The following is an 18,701-nucleotide window of genomic DNA, read 5'->3' as shown; positions in this document are numbered from 1 at the left end:
GTAATTGCAAACTGTGTGATGCGTAAGTGACACAAAGTAAGTGAGTGCCTTGTGCTAGCCATCCATCATGTTTATTGTGGCCTCAGCATCACCCTTTGGCATTGTGGGATGATTTTTACAAATTCCAATTGGAGACAAGACAGTATGAGAGATAACCAGAGCATTACAGTGAGAGTTGATGATGATATATAAGCAAGGCTTAATTGTCAAGGAATGCCTGACCCCAGAAACGGATCCAGGTTTTGTAAGGCTTGAAGTACCTACCTTGTATCATTTGTTGGTTGCCTGCTTTGAGAAAAAGTATAAACATTCATGACTATAAAATTACTGCATTTGTTTGAACCGAGGAAAGAAGTCACATCAGCTCTTAAGTTTAAAACTCAACAAATACCACAAATGTCACAAAACTCGGAAAAATAATATTATATTTTGTTGATTAAACTCCTGACATACCTCTCTAATACTTCCTTTCCCCTACATTTTTTGGTTGCATGTTTGGCTTGATCGCCTCTTCATGGGCTAACAATTCTGTAATTGTTTCTATAGAAAGTGAAGAAAGATTATTTAGTTTTCCTCCAGTGCTAGTTGATTGAAATTTGTTTTTTATTGTTGAGAGTTTAGACATGTTACTCTGTGGTCATGACTTGTTACTGGTAATACTATGTAAATTTTCTACGTTGGTGTCAAATTTGAAAAAAAAATCTCGATCGAGTTTCTTTTTCATATGAGCTATAACAGACACATTTGCTGTTAATACTGCTACATGTCTGTGCTCGGTAAACAAAAAGAGTCCAGTAATTTCCATTTCTGGGAATCTAATCAACAAAAGAAAAAGATCATGGTGTGTTTATAATTTGTGTGCTGCATTTCAGGAGAGAATTCTCATTATGACTCTGTAGGCAAGAACCAAATATTCCAGTTACAAGCATACATATCTAATGACTGGGGAATTTTCCACGAGCTAGCTCTGGCTCCATACATTTGAGCTTGGTTTCTCCTCCCCCCACCGGAATTGTAGTCCCAATTCTGCCCACCACAAGATGTGTTCATATAGTGATGCAAGTTCTAGTCCTTCATGTCCGTGCTAGACTGCCAGGTCTCTTGGTTCAGTAGGTGGTAGGAGTGTTTTTGGAAGCCATTCCTGCACTGGATGGCTAGCGACAATTTATCTATAGCTGGGACTGATGGGGAGCCACATAAATGTATGCCACTGAATGCAAACCTAATGTATCTTTAACTCCATTTTCTCTTATGCCTGCAGCCACTCTCCTTGATGATGCAGAATGTAATAGAGGAGTTGGAGGGGAAAGAGAAAGAAATTTTAAATTGTTATGGTTAAAATATATTACTTTTGCAAAAAATGAATAAAAATGTATAACCATGTGAATATTGCTAGGGTCCTCCCTGGGGCTTAAGGTTTGCCTCAGATAGCTACATGTTAAATGGGCATCTGCCTAACAATGCTGGTAAATGAACATTTTTCTGAAAGAAGTAAATCTTCAAGGTCAATGGAGGGAGTGACTGAGCTGGACCAGGCTGCAAAGGCTAGTCCTGACTTGAAGATTGGTGCTAGTGACACCCGGGCCAGGTTTAACGTCTTTATCCCTCTTGGCTATTATTGAGGCAGTAGATAGACCATGCAAAGGATATAAGATCAAGGTTGCATGTGAGTGGATCTGGCTCCCTGGTGTGTCCCAGTATCTCAAGGAAGTGCTCTGGAAGTTCTGTAGCCAAAGCAGCCCTTGAAGAGTAAGAAATCTGCAAGGTCAAGAAGTTTAGAGTCTTGGGCTCACTGCCTTTTTGGAACAGTTGGCTGGCGAGACAATTGCATTGTTCCTTGGGCCTACTCTGTTTCATAACACACGTTTGGGAATTGAATAGTAAGATACATCGGGATCCGGAAACAAACGAAAGGGGCCTCTGAGACCTGTCCTAGCAACTGTTGGAGTTCTTTCATTTAGACTCATGATCTATACCCTAAAAGCATGACTTGGAGGTTTCCCCTAAATCACGAGGGATTTTGCTGAGCCATAATGTCCACATCATTATTAAAATTGATTATGGATCATCGAATTTATGACTGTTATAATGTATACATTGGTAGCATACCTCACAAGTGGATAATTTTCATCCCCATGGCCTGCTGACTTTGGTAGTATGCTTCTGATTTCATTGACTAGAACGTTGATAAAGCCCTGCAATTATTTAAAAAACACATTGACTTAAGGTCAGTTTTGATAAGGAATTCTATACTTGGGATATCATATCAGACTTGAGGCAGTATGAGGCCCTGAGATCCTGAATGAGTTCATGGAAATGGAACACAAAGTTAAAAGTTTTCTCCTACAAATCCACCCTTGCCCTCATGCATATCCTACAGCTCTCCCCAGATCTGGGAAGTGTTCATGTATTTCTTTCTCAACCCTTGAGGATACTTCTAAAGGAGTGTTTACCACATGGTTAAACTGAATGAGCTTGGAGGGTTGCCTGGGTGCCTCAGTCGGTTGAGCACTTGACTCTTGATTTTGACTCAGGTCATGATCCCAGGGTTGTAGGACTGAGCCCCGTGTCAGAGTCCATACTGAGCATAGATGAGCATGGAGCCTATTTGAGATTCTCTCTTTCTCTGTCTCTCTCTCAAATAAAAACAAAACAAAACCCATGAAATTGGAAATGAAAACACAGTGATATGTTTTTGGACAACAACTTCATAAAACATTGTTGTAGTTGCTAAAAGTGTAGGTGTAGTCTTATTTGTCTGTGGTTTTAGCCTAGAGGGCAAATAATCAGAATTGGAGTGAGTGAGAATTCCATTTATAATGACTAAATTCTTGTGTTTCTTAAGTAGGATAGTGTAGGCACTCAAGGGTGCTAATGCTAAGTCATAATTCTATATTCCACAGTCATACAGCATGACTGCAAAACGTATAATAATACCTTGCTAATTGAGAACTTCAGAATTTGGTAGGATACACTCAAGAACTAGGATGTAAGCAAAAAAAAAAAAAATTGCTGTTGGGGACCTTGTAAATAGCCTATTGAAAAATAATTTGCACTGACATACCTGAACTCCTGTTTTTTGCCCAGACCTTATTTACTTTTACTTTGCACATAATTCTAATAGCTAGACTTCCTGATATCTATCCTACTGTATTTTAGAAATTGCAAGGGGGATATTGCTGTAGAAAGGCTTAATAACAACAGTGAGAAGTAACCCTGGTAATCAGACAACAAGAGAAATAAGTAGCTAACCCCTATTGTGTGTTTGTTATATGCTAGCCATTAAAGAAGTGTTAACTCATTTACTTTTCACAAGGATTCCATGAGGTGGGTACTCTCGCTATCCACATCTTACAGATGAGGAATCAAAAGCTTGATTTTAAATGACTGTCTGAGTTTTCCCAGCCCTGGTAGAGCTGGGATTTAAATGAGGCAGACCAGTACCAGAGTCTGAGCTCTTAATCACTACACTTCAGACACTCTCTGGATAAACAGCCCTAAGTGTCTCCTTAAGGGCTGAAACCCAGAGGGAGCCCTTCGCTTCATTACTATGCGGTGTAATAGTTGATCATTACTGAATAGCCCCAGTCATTGTAGAGGCCCCGGTTCCCTAGAAAACAGACCCTGGGGCGAAAGTTATAGTGGAAGCTAATGTTTTATTAAGGGTGCAATCCCAAGGGAACACGGGTGATTGTGGAAAAGGAAGCCAGGTCTGAAGGAAGGGACACCAAATACAAATTGGTATGTTATTAAATTGGTTACAGCTTCCCAACAACATCCAGCACGTTTCTCAGTCTCCCCGTGTGTGTCCAGGGAGGCCAGGTAGAACTTTTGCATCTTGGACCGCTCTGCCTGGGCTCGGAGGGGAGGACAAGCGGTTCTTCTGTTATCTCTTTTCCATTTTTGACCTCTTACGGATCAGCTTCACCACCCTGGGCATTAAGTCCTCAGCTCTTCTGGGTTGTGCTTGGTGTGCCTGGGCAGCTGGGGAGCTGTGTTTGTTGGCAGGTCTCCCTTACCAGTCAGTGCCTTGGGGGAGCTCACTTCTCTGCTGTAGTAGTGGGAGTTCCTGTCAGGAGGCTAGGGAACAAGTGGGGGCCTGGAGGGTGGTAGAGAATCACCACCCGAGCTGAGTGAATCTCGGCACCATGCAAATTGGGCTCAGGCAGTGAAGTTCAGTGCGTTTGGAAGTTTTCATCAAAACGACACGTAAGCAGAACAAAACTCAACCCATAAGATTGTGATGGCTACCTGGGCACATGCTCTTAGAACATGCAACCGCATGGAAGGATACATTTCCCAAAGGCTCCGATTTGTCAAGGCATCACGATTCCCGTTTCTCTGGACCCTGGCGTGCTTAGATCTACAAGGGAAAAGTGCCAGCACTTTGTATTCTTCGACTGATGTGGGCAAAACATCTTTTTAGTATCTCTCCTTTCTTGTGAGCATGTGACAGCTGAGTGCTATTCTATCAAATGTGCCTGCATGAATTCATGGGCTGGAAGTGCAGAGGGAGGCAGAGAGGGAACCAGATGTGGGAGATTTCTGAGTTTTGTCTGCTGAACTGACTGTCCTGTCTTCATTCCTCGTCACAGTGTAATGATCACCTTCTTTATCCTCCTCATCAGCATCACCACCATCATTGAGTCCTTATGGAGAGTCTTTCTGCTAGATAGATACTCTGCAGGCTGTCTCACATACTTGAGCTCACTCAATCCTCACTAAACTTATTAAACTTATGAGGCAGGTACTCTTACTATTGCAGATTTATGGATATGGGAACTGAAGTTTAGAGAGGTTGAATAACTTGCCCGATTGCACAGAGCTAGGAAGTAACAGAGCCAAAACTTCAGCTCATGTTGTCTGACTCCACTGCCCTTGTGCTTGTCCTGACACTGCTCCTGTGGTCTGCATGTCTGGGCCCTCCTAGAAAAATGCCACCCTCACCCCGCTCAGTGCATCCCATTTTCTCACTGGCCTTCGTTGCTAGGAGCTTAAAGGGAATATCTGCAATATCCAATCATTTATTGTAATATATGTTGTACATTGTATATATATATATATAATACATTGTATATTATATAACATATAATGTATATACATATATATAATATAATGTATATACATATAATACATTGTATATTGTATAACATATAATATAATGAACATGTAATATAGACTAAAGTGTTTTCAGCATAATAAATACATGATATACTATTATAATATAAAGTACATCATGCGAAATAACATAACATATCATAGTAGTATATATATTCTACATAATTTATGGTATATATTTGATATTACAATATATAATGTCATATGTTATGACATATCATATGCAGTAAAATCTTGGATTGTGGGTAACTTGTACTGTGAGTGTTCCACAAGGCAGGCAAACATTTCTAATAAATTTTAATTTGATAAATGAACAATGCCTTGCAATGTCAGTAGTACATGATGCTGAACATCACATCACTGCAACTGAGCCAATGGTTCTTGAAATTCGCTTTGATATACAAGTGCTTTGAATTACAAGCCAAGCCTGTTTCCAGAATGAATTATATTCACACACCAAGGTTTTATGTATGTTATATATGTTGAGCACCAACTATATGCCGAGCAGTGTTCAAGGCACTGAGTTAGACCAGTGAGCCAAATGGACAAAATCCTTTTCCTTGAAACATTCTAATGGGGAAGTAGATCATAGTCAAGATAAGTATAGTGTGTAATACGTTACGTGGGTTTAAGTGCTAAGCAGAAAAATAATGAAAGTAAGGGAGAAAGAAAGTATACAGGTGGTAGTGGATTGCAAAGAATGCATCACCAAAGAGATGACCTCTGGGTCGCGTCCTGAAGGCATTTTATATTTGTAAGCTGGTTATTTCAACTTGGAGGAAGACAACAAAAATGGTGAGCAAACTTGGTTGATTGCTTCAGACACACTCAGCCAAGTATTCTTAGTGATTAACAAAAAAACTATTGTGAACTACCTGTAGAAGAGTACAGTATAAAAGACAGAATTATTATAAATGCAGATTATTGAAACACAGAAGTATCCTGTTTAAAAGTATTTTCCAGTTAGTCAAAAGTCTTAACGTCAATGACCCTGTCTCAAATTCCCTTTCACTCCAGCTCGTCTGCCCCATAAGAGAAACAAGTTTTTCTCTCCCCCCTCTCTTGTTAATTACACTTATTTCCTGTCTTCCTTCTGGAGTCCCATTTTTCTGAGTACTGTTTTGTAGCAATTATACTTTTATTATTGTCAGCTGTATTGTCTTTAGACCTATTGGAATGAACTTCTGGTGTGTCAGGTGTGATGTCCCAGCTGCTGAAGCACGGAGACTTCCATCTTCATCAGGAGGGTAAGGCACGCAGGTAGGAAAGTGAAAGTGTGTTGTCCTATTTAAAAATAAATACACATACACGTACTCTATGTAAATTACTGACTGTCAAGGAATTACAGTAATCTAGTTTGCTTTCTGCTAAGATTATAATTGAACTGGATTCTGTTTTAGAAGTCCAGTTACCTTGGAGTTTATTTAAACTAAGAGGAAAAGGACAATCTTTTCATGCAACACATACTTGATTCTTTAACAGTTGTGACAAATAAGAAAGAATTGTGGAATGCTGCACTTGGGATCCACACAAAACACCAACATTTTGGATTGTACATAGTTTAAAGAAATGTGACAAATACTTTTTGAAATACTGTAATAGCCGATACATGGAGGCATGCCTTAGGTGGGCACATGAATGTAATTTATCAAAGAAAGATAAATATGACACTGAAACTACTTAATTTCTTTAAAATCACTGAGCAAGAAAAGCAACATTGAACTTCCATACTGATTATACATCACCTATATGATACCTTGACTTAAATCCAAGGGTAAAAGCTATGACTCTTCTCCTCTGTTTTTGGTAAACAACTGCATGGTATGCTTGGATGACTTTCCCCCTGGATTTTACCTGGGAGGAGCCTTTTCAATTTTTTATTTGAAAGGACTAGGTTTGGCACTTTTGTAATGAGACCACGAATGTTCATAATTCTTGGGATCTCAGGAAGATTCATATTCTTTTTTTTAAAGTTTATTTATTTTTGAGAGAGAGTGAGAGAGCAGGAGAGGGGCAGTGAGAGAGGAAAAGAGAGGATCCCAAGAAGACTCCACACTGTCAGCACAGAGCCTGACTTCGGGGGTCGAACTCATGACCATGAGATCATGACCTGAGCTGAAGTCAAGAGTTGGACTCTTAACCGACTGAGCCACCCAGGCGCCCCAGGAAGATTCATGTTCCTTACAGCACAGACTGTAGCTCCCGTTAAGCCAGACTGAGAAAAATGTTGACCAATACAAAATAGGCCAGTGAAAACTATTACCTCAGATTTCTCCAGTTAATTTTGTGCATCAACTTGCATAACCATCTTCTTCATGTTGGTTTCCAGTGCCATTACCCCCAGTCACCATTTCTGCAAGAATACTGTGAACCCCGTTTACATGGAAAATTAAATCCAGGTCATGGACATTTTCAAAAAACTTGTCTACTGTTTCCATAAGCACCTTGAGTTCCAGGGACATTATGAAAGGTTTTCAGTAAGCGGGGAGAGCTGGGTTTGGGGGTCAGGTCTGGATACACGTGGTTAGGAAATCCATGAATCATGGGCTTCTTGCATGATTGAATTAGATCTAAAATGTCAAGTTCATTCTGAAGAATCTACACAGGAGACAAACTATAATGTTGCATAGTGTCTATCCATCAGTTTGTTGTCTGATCCTCCAATTAACAGTCCTCCTTCTATGAGATCACAAACATGTTCATCTCTCTGAAATATCACATGGAATGTTTCCCTGGAGATTTTCTCTTGTGTGTCTTCACTGTAGGGCTGGTAGAACTTGGAGAGCTGTGTTTCCCTTAGTTGTTGAAGTTGAGGATCACCTTGGCCTTGAACTGGATTTTTAGAAACTCTTTGATGATTCTTTGGAGCATGGTTAGCCCAGTGCCCTGCGTTGACAGTTGAGGAAGGTGAGACTTATTGAGATACATGGCTTTTCCATGGTCCACGGCTCGTCAGGGAGCTTTGAACTCAGAACTTGTAAACAGGAGTACTGTTTACTGTTGATGGTTCAGAAGATGTTTTTAATGCCTTCGGTTGTCATCATTAACCATATTTATTACTGAGAGGTGTGATTACTGGCTTGGCTGTAAGAAACACCACCTCTTACTAGAATGGCCGATGTCAAAGTTGACCATTTGTGCACCTTATACACGAGAGGTTTTTAGATGATTGTCCTTTATGGTATTTTACAGCTTAATATTTTACATTCTATTGTTTACTGACCTAAAAACATCATATATAACATTTGAAACAAAGACGAAAGCACACTTTTTTTTTAATCACACATCCTCAGTTTTTATTCACAGAACTATTTAAATTAAATCATTAGCATGTGCAAACACTCCTTTTCCCAAAGTGGTTTTTCTGCTCTGCAATTATTATATTGTTTTGGGTAAGATAAATAAACCCAACATTAAAACATTAGACACTGAAATGAGAAACAGTAGCATTATCATTATAAATTATTAGGGAGCCATTAAAAACATGAACGAACACAAACCATCTCCCTGTGGCTCCTGGCAGGGTGTGCTGAGCAAAGCTATGCCCCGTGGTACTTTAGCATCCGCGCGTGAACTCTGGGTGTTAAAAATTCTCTGCTGGGATCAAGTGGCCGCCTCTTAGCTTGAGGTGGGTGGGGAAAGAGAGGCTTTTGCTTTCTTTTGTTCTGATCAAAACAATGCACTTTCTCCAGCTGTGAGGTCAAATTTGCAGCCCTTTCATAAAATTAAATTGTCTGCTTTGTCTAATACTATTTCAGGCAGTTCTGTTTTCAGGCAGACAGAGTTGCCTTGGGAAAGCCACCCGTTTGGGGAGCATGCATGTGGGGTTGGCTCTTGGGCAAGTGGTCAGTCATTCTGGGGACCTCAAATGCTAAGTTAACATGCAGGGCTTGCCCACCAGGTTTGAGTAGATGGCTTGTTACTCTCAAGAAGATTCATCTCGTAGCAGAGGAATATTTCCTAGTCAGCACATGGGATTCTTAATAAAGAGGTCGGAAACACCAGCCTTGCTGTGTTTTGGCTTCTCAACAGAAGGTGAAGGAAGATCAGGAGTTATCTGTCTTTCTCAGATGGATCTTAAAATCTCTCATTTTGGGAAGTGAAGTGCATTTTTGTTTGCTTGGGTGTTCGTTGTTATTGTTTTCTGTCTTTTAGCGTTTCTGAGTTGCTCTGACTTGGCAACTCTTGAATAGACATATGAACCCCAAATAATCGTACTGAGAAATGCAGAAATTATGGAGCAAGAGGCTATTGGATTTCCATAAGTAAGCAAATATATCCTAAGAGCTCATGGGTGAAAATTGCTTTTTATTTAATGAGTCATTTTTATTGGAAGGTAATGATTATGTCCAGGCCATAAATACAGTGTAAATTCCCTTCAGTGGACATTAAAAAGATGACTTTCAATTGGAAGCAGCTCTAAAGGCTTAAGAATATTGAAGCTACAAAATTTCAAACCTATGCCTTCTGCACTGTATGTGTATGAAGAAATGCGTGAAACCCAGCAAGAGCTCATGTGCAGGAACAGATGTTTATGACCAGGCAGCAGCAACTTGAAGAGAACACACAGTGGTGTAATGGTGAAGAGTTGTTTTTTTTTTTTTTAATTTTTTTAATGTTTATTTATTTTTTAAGAGACAGAGAGACAGAGTGTGAGTGGGGGAGGGGCAGAGAGAGAAGGCAGCAGTTGCGGGGGGTGGGGGAGGGGGGGCATGGACACAGAATCCGAAGCAGGCTCCAGGCTCTGAGCTGTCAGCACAGAGCCCGATGTGGGGCTCAAACCCATCAGCTGTGAGATCATGACCTGAGCCAAAATTGGACGCCCAACCGACTGAGCCACCCAGGCGTCCCAGTGGTGAAGAGTTTTAAAAGGATTATTGCATGTGTCATCTTATTTTATTGTTATGGGCACCCTATGAGTGATCTCTCTCTCCCTATTTTATAAATGAGAAAACTGAGCTACAGGGGGTGGGGGTTAGTGACTTGCCCAAATACCTTCTTGACATGTCATGCTGCCTCTTGTGTTTACGAAGGTGTGAATTTTAGCACTGGCAATTTGAGCAATTTGTCGTTAAAGTCTGAATATATTTTCTCTCAGGAGCATTCATCCAGGAGCAAGAGTTATTGCTGGTGGTTACACTTACTCATTTGTATAGGATAATTTTTAAAAATTCTGCTGTGTTCCTGCTATACATGGGAAATAAAAAATGTCGTCCGGTTATTTTAGACCCTATTTAGACTATGCATCTGCGTACTGTCTGCATTAAGATTCTGTTCAGCTGCTCAGAGAGCAAATGGTAGAACTTTTCCAGTTGTGTTAGCTGAGTATTTGTCTTATTCCTTCTTGATCATAAGCTCCTTGAAGGCAGGATTTATTTATCTAAATAAGTACGCACCATTGTGTCTTGTGCCTTTCCCAGTCAGAGCTTGGTGCATGATCACTGCTCAGTAGGTACTTTGGTTTTTTTTTGTTTGTTTGTTTTTGTTTTTGTTTTTTGTACTTTGTTTTTTTAATGTAAAGGGGAGAAGTCTTTTTTTTTTTTTTAAGTTTATTTATTTTGAGAGAGGCAGAGACAGCATGAGTTGGGGAGGGGCAGAGAGAGAGTGAGAGAGAGAAACCTAAGCAGGCTGTGTGCTGGCAGCTCAGAATGCAGGACTGAAACTCATGAAACCAGGAGTTCATGACCTGAGCTGAAACCAGGAGTTGGAGGCTTAACTGACTGAGCCACTCAGGTGCCTCTTCAGTAGGTACTTTTGAAAGGAGGAAGAGTAGGAAGGGCTGGCTGTGTATATCTAGCTGCCGCTCTTTGTCTCTGTCTCATTCCTTTCCAAAGGTCGGATTAGATGGAAACATGTTCCCCAGCCGTCAGCTTCACCTCTGAGCATGTGGGGATTTGTTCCATTACCTTCTTTGTTCTTGTGTGGTTCAAAGCTTTGAATAATGTATGTGTAGATAAAGGAAATTGAGACACAGATGATCCAGTCCAATACTGGAGTTTGAGGTTTATTTTTTTCCCAGCCACTTAAGGTAATGACAAAAATAATGATCACAAGCTTACATTTAAAAAATATATTTGATTTTCAGTGATTTGCAGTACATCTCATTGAGCCCCTAGTAAGTAACTTATGGCTTCTTCCTTCCTGCCCTAATAGAGCCAACAAAATGTCCTCAGAGCTGCCCCTCACTTTCTTGTAAACTCAGTGATCTCAGATTTCCAGTGCTTTCTGGTCACCTGGCTTGTTCTTCTCTTACAGTGTGTTTAATGCTCTCTTGGCCAGTTCTTAGGCTGACTCTTTATATTTCTATTTTGGACATACTGTGTCCTCAACATGCTTTTTCTTATTATCTTTCTTCTCTTCTATCTTTCAACCAGTCCCCATAAACCGGTTATTGGTAAGTTCTGCTCACCAAGCAGGTCCCCCTTCAGCAGGTGCTACCTCCCAGATCCTGTTTGGAACTTTGGGTTCATTTCAGGCAACAGTTTTTCATATAAGATGTTCCATGCTCTTTTGACTGTGCCAAGGGCCTCGAATTTCACTACTCTCTTAAAGATTTTGCAAATATATTCATCTTCAAGTCCTTCATTTTCTATTTTATATGCATTGACCTGTTTTGGTATTTCTTTGCAAAAGTACTTTGGTGTTTTTCCAAGTTAGGTCTTTGGACTTGTCACTTCCCTCCTGCCCTCCCATCCATATGCTGTCTGTAGCCAATGCTTTTCTGACTTCCTTAAAAATATCCTACCTTCTTGGGACACCTGGATGGTTCAATGGTTCAGTCAGTTGGGGATCTGTCTTTGGCTCAGGTCATGATCTCGCAGTTTGTGAGTTCAAGCCTTGCGTTGGGCTCTGTGCTGACAGCTCAGAGCCTGGAGCCTGCTTTGGATTCTGTGTGTGTCTGTCTCTCTCAAAAATAAATAAACATTAAAAATTTTTTAAAAATATATTCAATCTTCTTTTTCATTCAGTCTTCTTGTTCACTAAGAAATATTCTTTCTTCTTGAGAAAGCATAGTGTTTAGCTTATTGCACAACTGGTTAATTTGTACTAAATGAGTTATTTTATATACAGCACAGAGCACAGTGTTTCTATTCCTTGTATATTTATTCCAGGTTCCCTCATTCCAAAAGGAATGTAATGGGCATTACTGATTCTCACAGCAACTGCCCCAATACCGTCAGACACTCATAAATTTAAACACAAAAGTATTCAGTTATCCAACATGGGCTCATTTACCAAGCCGTGGCTTCATTTTTCTTCTGGCACGTAGCACACATCACTTCTGATGGAGTTACCCTGTTGGATGGGGTGAGGAACATAGTCCCCATGATCAAGAAATCATCTCTTTTGTACACATCAGGCAATTCGAAGACTGTTTGGTGGTAATCTAGACCAAGGGGGATTATTCTGTCTTTGCCTTTGTCAAGATCACTTCACTGGACTGTGGATGAGAAGAAAAAGCCTGAAACTTTGGGTTAAGACTGTTCATTTTCTGATCGCTGGGAGACTTGTATGGATAAATAACAGAAAGATTTGCAGGTCAGCTCTTGGCTTTGGTGTCCATATCTATCTGTAGTCAGGGCCAGAATCTTCACAGATGTGACCAAAACTATCCTAAGTACTAATGAAGAAGAATCAAGCTTTTTTCCTTTAGGTTTGAACTTCATGTTTGCTACCATTCCAGAATTGCTGACATGACTAGAATAGGGTCTTTGGAGTGGAAGCATGTAGGCGTCTTCGTTCTATCCACATGAGGAAAAAGCTCAACAAGAATCAGACTAGGTTCTGGAAAATTGATGTCCTAGAGTGGGGCTATGAGGTTAGGTGAGGTTGAAGTCCAGCTGGTTAGGTCATTAACTGGAAGAACATTTAGAGGAAGTAACTATGAGAGACAAGATGAATAGTGCTATTGCTTGGTAATGTCGTTGGGTCGGAATGCCATCATGTAATCAGATTCTGTGTGTGTGTGTGTGTGTGTGTGTGTGTGTGTGTGTAGGTGTGTATGTTTAAGGAGGCTGGCTACAGGTGAGGTTCTGTTCTCAAGATAATTGGTGTTAAATTTTATACCAGGGATTATGTGTAGGAAACGTTAAATTTAAAAACAAAAGTCAATGCACCTGTCGCATAACAGTGTCTCACCTTCAAAATCCCCATTTGTGGTTAACTTTTGATATTTATGGTGCATCTCACTAATGCCTGGAGCAAACAGTTTGGAGCTGGTACATGAACATTCCACTTGCTCTGTGGCCCTCGGCATTTTGTGGTCCTTAATGGGTTCTACATGCCCGTCATTCTCTTCCAGCGAAACTTGGCCGTCTGCTTGATCTGTCAACTGTAGTTTACACAGCTGTTTCTTTTCTTGAGCAGCCCAAAGGAAATCATGTTGTGTATGCCCCATCATGTGAGGTGGTGCCCATGTGACCTTCACAGCCACCCTGTGAGGCATAAGTATTCCCACTTCAGAGACAAGGATACACAGCATAGTTGAGCTCTCTTCATAGAGCTGAGACCAAACCCAGATCCCTTCACCCTTAGGCTGGCTCTCTGTGGACCGAGAGCCTCGTCGTGGTGCTTCAGTCTTTGGTTTAGTATCTAGAATTCTTCTGTAGGTTGGAAAAGGTACAGAGTCACATTTTCATGAGTGGATGGTGTAAAACAATCCCACTGCATGCCCTCCTTTCCTAGCTGACTTCTCACTGTCAGTGAGCTGCTGATGAAATATTGTCCTTAGGGCAACCTTGGGATTTTCCTGCTTTTGCATTTGTTTTTGTTTTGTTTAGGTGAAATTCACATAACATAAAATTAGCGATTTTAAGTTTTATTTATTTATTTATTTTGAGAGAGAGAAGGAAAGAGTGTATGTGCATGGGGAGAGACAGAGAGGGGGAGGGAAGGAGAGAGAGAGAGAAGCCCAAGCAGGTGCCATACTGCCACACAGAGCCCGGTGTGGGGCTCGAACCCACAAACCATGAGATCGTGACCTGAGCTGAAATCAAGAGTCGGATACCCAACCAAATGAGCCACCCAGGTGCCCCTAAAATTAACCATTTTAATGTTCTCAGTTCATTGGCATTTATTACATTAATAATGTTAGACAGCTGCTGCTTCAGTCTAGTTCTGAACTCCCCATTCCCCACTTTCTCCAGCACCTGGCAACCACCGGTGTGTTTTCTATCTTTGTTTTCGTTTTTTGTAAGCATGGAGTGTAGCCATACTAAAGAATAGGGTGCAACATGATACAATTACCCCAGTGTTAACAGAGAAGGTGGGATCTTAGGGACTGGGATTTCTTTTATGTTATCATAAATCGAGGAGGTGAGTTTGAAGAATAAATCCTCATCTTGATTTATCTTCCCTTTAGTGATAAAAGAAAGATGTTAATTTTCTAAAGCACCTTTGATCTGACTTTTAAAGAAGTAAACCCATATATTTTTGTTCAAGCGGATAGGCAGCTAGCTGAAAGATAATTAATTGATGAACATTTTTTTTTTCATTTTAAACTGTAAATTTCCTTTGGTGAATCCTAGTGGCAGTCTGGGAAATTTATGGATTGATCTTTCATTTGAAGTACCCTGTTCCATTTTTTTTTCTTTAAGGGAAATATTTTTGAAATATTGAATATTCATTATGGGAAGATGAAGTTATCAGGTATCAAAAAGAGAAGGAAGGAAACCTGAGATGTTGTCTTTTTCTCAAAACATAGGAGGTTGTGTCCTTTCAACAGAATTTTTGCTTTATGAGTTTTTGTTGCTTCATTGTAGTACTAGTTACATTCAGAGGGCCTGATCTCATAAAATGCCAGAATATCAAGGAGAAAATTGAACTCTTTGGCTCAAATCAATTGCAAATTATGTTGGGAGACAGCACACTTCCCCAAAATGCCGCATGTAAAGTGGCAGGAGCTGGGTTTTCTCTGATTCCCGATTTTAATATCAGCTTCCAGTATTTAATAGTAAAAAGAGGTGGCTTCCCACTTATTTTTAATTTCCTCACGTTTGAAAGTTGCCCAAGTCTTATCTGGCCCTTACAAGGGGATTTCAGAACTGGTATTTAAAATATAAAAATGACTGAAATTCTTCATGGGGGGTGGTGTCAGCTGGCGTGTCATTTTCTGGAAGAAGCAGTATTTTATCCAGTTTTCATTTGGTAAATCTGGTTGTTATTAAAGTGATCAAGCTCATGTAGTTACCTTTTCAGGTGCTCTTTCCCAGAAGGGCATCTTTCATTTACGGAGGGGAGACCAGTATGAGCTCCTTCCTCACAACCGAGACCCAGAAAAGTCGAACTGCCAAGTGTTTCCTTTCCACCCAAGTGTCATTTGGCTTTAATCCTTCTGCCACCACCCACAGAATTGCCACCAATTCTGTCAGCCTCCAGCTTGAATTCATTTCGAGAGCTACTGCTTGTTTTTTGTGTTTTTGTTTTTTGTTTTTTTACTTTTCGAAACCATAACAGTAACAACAACAGCAGTAGCAGCAAACTGCTTTCTGGTTTATTTTCCTTCAGGTTTTGCTAATCTTGAGATAGCCATAGTTTGATGGCCTTTTGTGTGTATGTATCCAGAAGGATGTTTGGGGACACACCAGATTACAGGTCGGGATCTACTGTTTCAAATGACTGTGCTGGTTCAGTGTTTCTTCGAGTAGTCTGCCATGAGTCAGCAGGTGGGGGGTGCGGGGGGCAAGCATTTGCACTGTAAACCAGACGACTCACTTTAAGTCAGATGATCCTGATCTAGGTGATGTGCACACCACACGTTGAGAAACACCATCCTAGCCTATTGAAGTCATTTAGGGCCTCACTTTGTCATCCGGCATATTTCTTGTCCCTCCCAGTTCTGAGTCATGTGAAAATTTGGTGAGATGTCCATGACCTAATCCCAGTCATTAGGAAAAATGTTGACAGATACAAGACTGAATTCAGAGCCCTGAGGCAAGCCACTGGAGACTTCTCTCCAGGTTGACATTGCCTTGTGTGTACTGAAATTCAATCAGTTTTAAACCCCCTTTCCCCGGCTTGTCATTCAGCCCACATTTTCTCTGTCTTGTCCTCTGGGATCTCATGAGAGATTTTGTCAAATACCTTGCTGACAGCCAGCTAGGCTAGATCTACAGAATTTCCCCCACCCAACCAGTTTAGCAAACACATTTTTTTTTTTTTAAAAAGGAAAGAAGTAAAGAGAAGGGAAAATAATATCTTTAAACAGGAGAAGAAAAATAAGATTAATTTGGCCAGCTATCCCTTTTCCTCTTGATCCAAAGATACAAATTTGAACCAGAACTTTGTTTTGGGTATTTTCCCTGGAACACTCAGTTTATCAGATACTTCCCAGGGGTCACTACAGCCTGACAAAGAAACGCACATGCACTTTACAGAGAGGTTTCCCCTCCCCACAGGAACATGTGCAGACATAGTGTGACAAGTCATTAATACCAGCCTCCCTCTTTGTGTGACGGGAAGTGGGGGGTGGGCATCTTTAACCCTGCAGCAGTTATTCTGGGGAAGGGTACAGAGATGGGCATTTTCCAGCAAAAATCTTGGAATGCTTGAAACTGGTCATCCCTCTCTTTCTCTCTCTCTCTCTCTCTCTCTCTCTCTCTCTCTCTCTCTCTTTCTTTCTTGTTGTATTATTTATTTTTAAGAGAGAGAGAGCATGCATAATCAGGGAAGGGGCAAAGGGAGAGGGGGACAGGGGATCCAAAGCGGGCTCCATGCTGGCAGCAGAGAGCCCGATGTGGGGCTTGAACTCTCAAACCACCAGGTCATCACCAGAGCTGAAGTTGGAGGCTCAACTGACTGAGCCATCCAGGTGGTCCCATCCCTCACTTTCTTACCTGAATGCTTCCTCCTTCCATTATTGCTAAGTGGCCCTGATACTTTATCTGTCTCCCTTGTGCATCAGGGAGGAAACAGAGAGTTACTGCCTGAATGAGAAAGGGAAATCCTGTAGCACATTTCAGTGACAAAATTATATTTCTCAAAGAGTTTGTTCCTAGAAAAAGGAAAGAAGGCAGTGGGACTATGTGTGTCTCTGGATTTTGAGCGTGAAATCGCAGAAAACTTTGACTCACGACTGGTTTAAGCTATTCCTCCCCGAGCCCTGACCCCTTGATGTGGTGATTCATTGTGAATATCTGAAGCAAGCTGGATTTAAGCACACACAGAAGCTGGACTCTGAGGCATTGGGGAGATCAGGCACTGCCATCATCCCTCGAACATTGAGAGTTCAAAAGCACTGCCCTTCTGATGTATAGATTTAAAGAGTGGGGGAAGCAAATTAACGATATTCAAAAGGAATTTAAAGTGGAATTAATCAGCACATTGGAAGACACCGGGAACTGTTTATGGATGTGCTGATGTAGACAAAGCAGCATTGGCTTTGTCTGGAAGAAGGAGTGGCGGGGGGTGGGGTGGGGGTCTTCTTCTCTAGCTAATTAAAACAGACTTATCTGTAAATTTAGTTATTCATAAAGCTGGCTTCCACAGAGCTGCTGTTTCTCTAATAGGATGGGAAGGCTGGGTTTCTGTCAATGTGGGTCAGCCATGTGATTGAGTGACCCAGATTTCTACACACACCCAGAAGACAGAGCAGAGAGAGGAACCGCGAGCTCCAGGCTGCACAGCAGAGCGTGGGGGTGCACCTAGCGCCTACTTCGTGTGCTGGCAGCAGACCTTGAACCTGAATGTTCTCACTGAGAAATCATGTAGTTTCCGCCTAAGAAAACAGCACCGACCACCAGGTCTTCCTGTTTATTCTTGATCACGTTTCCGTCTAAATTCACGAAGGATCTTGTGAGCATTTAAATTATGGTAGCATCTTTATTGGCTGTGGCTGTACTGGGATAGCTGGCAGCATGGGGAGTGGGCTTGTGTCCCCGAGTGTCCAACAGTGGAGAGTCTGGAAGTAGACTCCTGCTGATTGTAGACAGCGCATTGCATTAGCATTTTATTATCTCTCTGCACATTTTCTCTATAATGTAGCAACTGTTTTCACTGCGTAATCAGCCAGATTTTTTTTGTTGTTGTTATAAATTAAGTTCAAGATAACGTGGCTCAATGCGGAAAAACTAGAAAACATGAATAAGCAAAAAAAAAAAAAAAAGGAAAATTAGAAAGTGAGAAAAGAAGATGCATTCTTACTGCCACCACTCAGAGATAAACATTCTCATTATTCTGAGGCAATGAGCAAGAAGATGGTTTTGTTTAGTGGTTAAAAGAAGGGGTTCTGCACCAGGTAGTACATGGAAGTGTTGAGTTACTGTATTGTACAGCTGTAACTAATACCACACTGTATGTTAACTAACTGGAGTTTAAGTACAAAGTTTTAAAAGGTGTGTGGGGAGGTGCCTCTGGAACCAACTACCTGGATTTAAATCCTTTTTGCCGCTTCTCAGCTGTGGGACTTGGGAAAATTAATTGATGTCTCTGTAGCTCAGTTTCTTCTTTGATAAAATAGGGATGCCTTCCTCAAGAAAATGCCTTGATACACTTAAAAGACTTTGAACATAGTGAGCATTGAATACATGTCGCAAAAGACGCTGAATGATTGTTTAGGCAGGATATTTCCCATGCTGTACGTGGTT

General features: G+C 40.9%; 1 protein-coding gene and 1 pseudogene across 5 annotated transcripts in view; one reads left to right on the top strand and one right to left on the bottom strand.

The window, feature by feature from the left end:
• Positions 1-18,701, top strand: part of FAT3 (FAT atypical cadherin 3) — a 671,242-nt gene that overhangs the window by 160,007 nt on the left and 492,534 nt on the right. The window lies entirely within an intron of this gene.
• LOC123602185 lies at positions 6,532-13,516 on the bottom strand (annotated as a pseudogene).

The sequence above is a fragment of the Leopardus geoffroyi genome, chromosome D1 (genome assembly GCF_018350155.1).
Source record: "Leopardus geoffroyi isolate Oge1 chromosome D1, O.geoffroyi_Oge1_pat1.0, whole genome shotgun sequence".
NCBI classification, from domain to species: Eukaryota; Metazoa; Chordata; class Mammalia; order Carnivora; family Felidae; genus Leopardus; species Leopardus geoffroyi.
This window is presented reverse-complemented; position numbering and strand designations above follow the sequence as displayed.